Here is a 4,681-nt window from a genome sequence, read left to right on the forward strand (position 1 = left end):
ATATATATATATATATATATATATATATATATATATATATATTATATTGTTATGAACTCTTAAGAGATGGTAACTAGTTCACAGATTCTTGATCTACCATAAAGCCCTTACCACTATGATAATGAGTAGGACTTGTACCAGAACAGAAACAATCCAAGGAACTTCCTCAAAGAGAAGGATACAGACTCTAAACAAACACTTGAATTATTTATTACAATTAATAACTTAAAATTACAAAGAAATCCCTTGAAAACTGAACTTTAGGGAAGAAAAACAAACTGGTTATTACAATTCCACAGACACATTCGCATATCTAACTAGCACACTAAAGTAAAAGAAAAAGTTACTACGTAGAGATAGAAACCACATATGCACGGGTCGTTGTGATAGAATGAGAAAGTAAGAAAATATTCTTAAACCTAATTGATTAACACAGTTAAATGGCAATAAACATACATTGTGAAACCGAAAAATAAACGTCATGTAGCTAATATCAATTAACTCTTCTACAAATACCATTTGCTCAGCAACACGTCACATAGTTTTATCTCCAACTGTAAATGTCAGCAATACCACCAAGTAGGAAACAACATATGTTGTCTCTGGGTTTGATTGGTCACAACATAACACACAGGGTCTCGGATCTTACCCTTTTCTCCGCCACTGGGAGGCCCCTTGACGACTCTAGAGGTTCAGCAAGCTGAGGGCACGGGCAGCGATTGATGAAGCTCGCATCCAAAAGTACGAAATGTAAGGCAGGGCATCACACGAACTGAAGAGACGTCAGTACAAATACAATTCATAGGGGATGGCAAGGAACACCTCCAAGATGCCACTAGCTGCAAAAACATTGAGGACGTCTTCAGAATATTTCACAAAACTAGCCACAAGCCGTCAGGAAATATGGGAGCTGAAAACCTCTCTATAAGGAGCCGAGTCGCTAAATGTTGTTTTTTCACTCCAAAGGGCCCCACATCACTAGCGGGGACGAAAACAAAACAAGCGATGAACAGCCGAAAGATCATCAACATGAAAAGATAAAAACACTTACATGGGTGACGTACCAATTAAAAACTACAATTACCCTTTGAGGGGAGGAAAACATCCAGCCTTCAAAAGACCTATAAACAAAACTGGACAAAACTGGACAAAAACAAGCAACAATTTACTTTAAAGTGCAAAATCAAATGCACAGCAAAAATAGAAAAAATAAATTAAATACGTTAATTCCATTACACCTCCCCACCAAAGAAAAAAAAATTTCTAAAAGATTTTTTTTCCTAAAATTCAAATAAAATTACTTTACATAGTAAGATACAAAAGTGGAAACCTAGAAAAAAAAATCAAGAATGATCATTATTGCAGACAATTCATTCTATTGTAAAGGTCCTAGACAAAACGTCGGGAATTACATTATCCCTGCCTGGTATATGCCGTATCTCGAGATCATACTCTTGGAGAGTAAAACATACATATATATATATATATATATATATATATATATATATATATATATATATATATATATATATATATATATATATACATATATATATATATATATATATATATATATATATATATATATATATATATATATATATATAAATATGTATAAATATGAATATATATATATATATATATATATATATATATATATATATATATATATATATATATATATATATATATATATATATATATATATATATAAAGAGAGAGAGAGAGAGAGAGAGAGAGAGAGAGAGAGAGAGAGAGAGAGAGAGAGAGAGAGAGAGAGAGAGAGAGAGAGAGAGAGAGGAGAGGTGGCAGTTACCCTCTACTTCATGTATAAGGACCAGGTATAGCCCCCTGCTACCGAAAGGTTATGAAGGTTAGATCAGCATCCTCAATAATCTCCTGCAATTTTGCCTACAGCAAAGACGTTTAAAATACAGCTACCTTAACACTGCCATCTGGAATGAGAAAAGATATAACCACATGCTCAACTGTAGCTCTACCACTAAAAAGATATATATTCTACATGCCATGCTAGTCTCTTTATCATTGGATGGAAGCCACTACCTGTACATGGAACAGGATAAGGCTGATGTCGTTTTAGGTTGTATGACTTGGTTAGAAGGTCTCTAGCCAGCTAACTGCTTCAATAATAGGGGGACACTGAACAGTCTGCATTTTCCAGTTCGGACTCTACTGATGGATGAAAATATATGCTTTCCGAAGTCTCTTCCACCAACACAATCAAAAACAATATTCTTGTGCATGGGCCCTTTGTTAAATCTCACTGATATGTAAGATAATAGTCTTACCACGTAAATTTTTAAATTGAATTATCTCTTAGGTTCGGAATTCTTGAGTGCCTCTTGTGTCATGATTGGTAGTTAACTTGCCTTTCCTTGAAATAGAATATGAAGGATTTTATTGGATTAGAATGATTAAATTGAACTATATCCACCAGATGCCTCACTCTGGGGTAATCAGCTCCCAGTACTAATGGGGTAAAAGACAGTAGAGGTTGGACACCATAATGGAGAAACAAATTTAAAAAAAAAGGAAGGAGAAAGAGTAGAAGGAAGAGCAAAGGTAAAGTAGAGGGACATAAAGAAAAGGCTGGGAGGTCGAGGTATTGTTGATCATATTACTGTTATTAATACTATATTTTTGAAATCATGAAAAATGTACGTCATTGCATCGAGCTTATATGAATACGGTAAAATTCTTTAAAGCAATACATAGGCAAAACAAATATTTCATAATTTCATGGCAATGTAGGATATTCATAACAATTATCCGTTTGCATAAATCTCTTTCCAGTCTATTGAGACCAAATTTACATGCAAATATGCCAATAGGCAGATATTTTCGTGAAGCTTTATTCATGCTCAATGGTGTAGTAAATAGGAATCAGCATAGAAAAGAGGACTAAATGATCAAGATCTAATTTATTACCGATAAAAGAGCGATCGTTCGATTCAGAGGATTCCCTTCATGCCTTAATATGCATGGCGACTTGGAACACTGATAGAGTCTCTTCCTCTTTATGCCATGTTTATTATGATGTCACATTATCTGGAAAATAGATCTCTGGACAAGACGATTGAATTACATTTTAGCTGACATATATATGAAGGGAAAGCTAATTTCTAAATCTAGTTCCTTTCAATCCATGTTAATTTTAAATCTTCAATCAGGGAAATGACATATAATGAGATTCGAAAGGAGTGAAATGGACCACACAGCTACTTTTTCCACGGAAGTTCATGGAATATTACTTATTTTTCATTTAGCTCTTATTAATCTCTCTCTCTCCTCTCTCCTCTCTCCTCTCTCTCTCTCTCTCTCTCTCTCTCTCTCTCTCTCTCTCTCTCTCTCCATTGCAAGTATATTACCAATTTCCTGGATATTCCACCTTTTAGTACCAGTTACATACATTCTCAGAAAGAAAAGCACAAATGCTCGCGAATAAGCACTGGAACTCTTATAAGGGGTAGCAGATTTGTATCCGTCAGACCTGCTATATATGTCGAATTATTTGCTCATATTCATAAATTTTTAGAGCTACGCTATCTAACAACTTAAAGTTTAAAAGGAATTAAAAATACACTCACGTCAGTTGTTATGAAAATATATAGTATGCTTACTCTAAAGAGACTGGATACAAAGATTGATGAAGAGCTGAGTGATGAAAAAAGAAGATTTATAAAAGGGAGAAGTGGCATTGACCAAGTTTTCATTTTAGGACATGATTTACAGAAATGCGTAGAATATAGAAATCCCCTTTTGATGCAATTCATGGACTATGAAAAGTGTGAACCAGCCAATTTTATGGAGTCCTGCGTCAATACGGGAATTCCTCTTAAGTATGTAAATTTGATAAACTCTGTACATGAGCATAGCAAGTCCAAAGTCAATGTTAATTGAGTCTTACAAAATTAATTTCCAAAGAAAATTTGACTACTCCAAGGAAATATGTTGTCACTTATGTTGTTTATCATCCTCATGGATTTTGTAATACGTAAGAACAGTCGGAGATGATTGAGGAGAATTGGACTTGATTGGTGATAGTAATTTAGCAGACCAAGAGTATGCTGATGATGCTGTCCTTATTAGCAAAACACCGTAGGATTTGCAATACTTACTTACCAGAAAGTATGAAATATCAGGCTAGGTTAGGCTGAAGATAAATATCAGAATACAGAGATATTGAGAACGGAGTATGCAATGGAAAAGGAAATATCATTGGAAGGAGAAATAATTTTTTGGGGGTAGAATCCTTTAAGTATTTAGGAACAATGATTTCCAGTACAGGGTCTTTAGAATTGTAGTTCAGTTAAAGATTGAAAACAGAAAATTTGACAATAGCTAGGTTAAGTGAAATTTGGAAATGAAATCGCCTGGAACTAAATATAAAAATCAGAATATATACCAGTTTAGTGAGATCAGAGTTACTATATGGACGAGTTATTTCAAGAAAATGAAACAATTTTTTAACAGATTTAGTAGATTTGAGAACAAAGCCTTCAGAAGGATATTGGGAGATGAATGGCAGGATAGGATTCAAAAATGAAGCTTAAAGAGATATTACTCGAGTGCCATAAGTAAATGAAGTCTTGATGAGAGGTAGATGGAGATGATTTGGCCATGCTCTTCGCACTCCCCAAGGGAGATTACTTCACCAAAT

Source organism: Palaemon carinicauda, chromosome 16 (assembly GCF_036898095.1).
Source record: "Palaemon carinicauda isolate YSFRI2023 chromosome 16, ASM3689809v2, whole genome shotgun sequence".
NCBI lineage: Eukaryota > Metazoa > Arthropoda > Malacostraca > Decapoda > Palaemonidae > Palaemon > Palaemon carinicauda.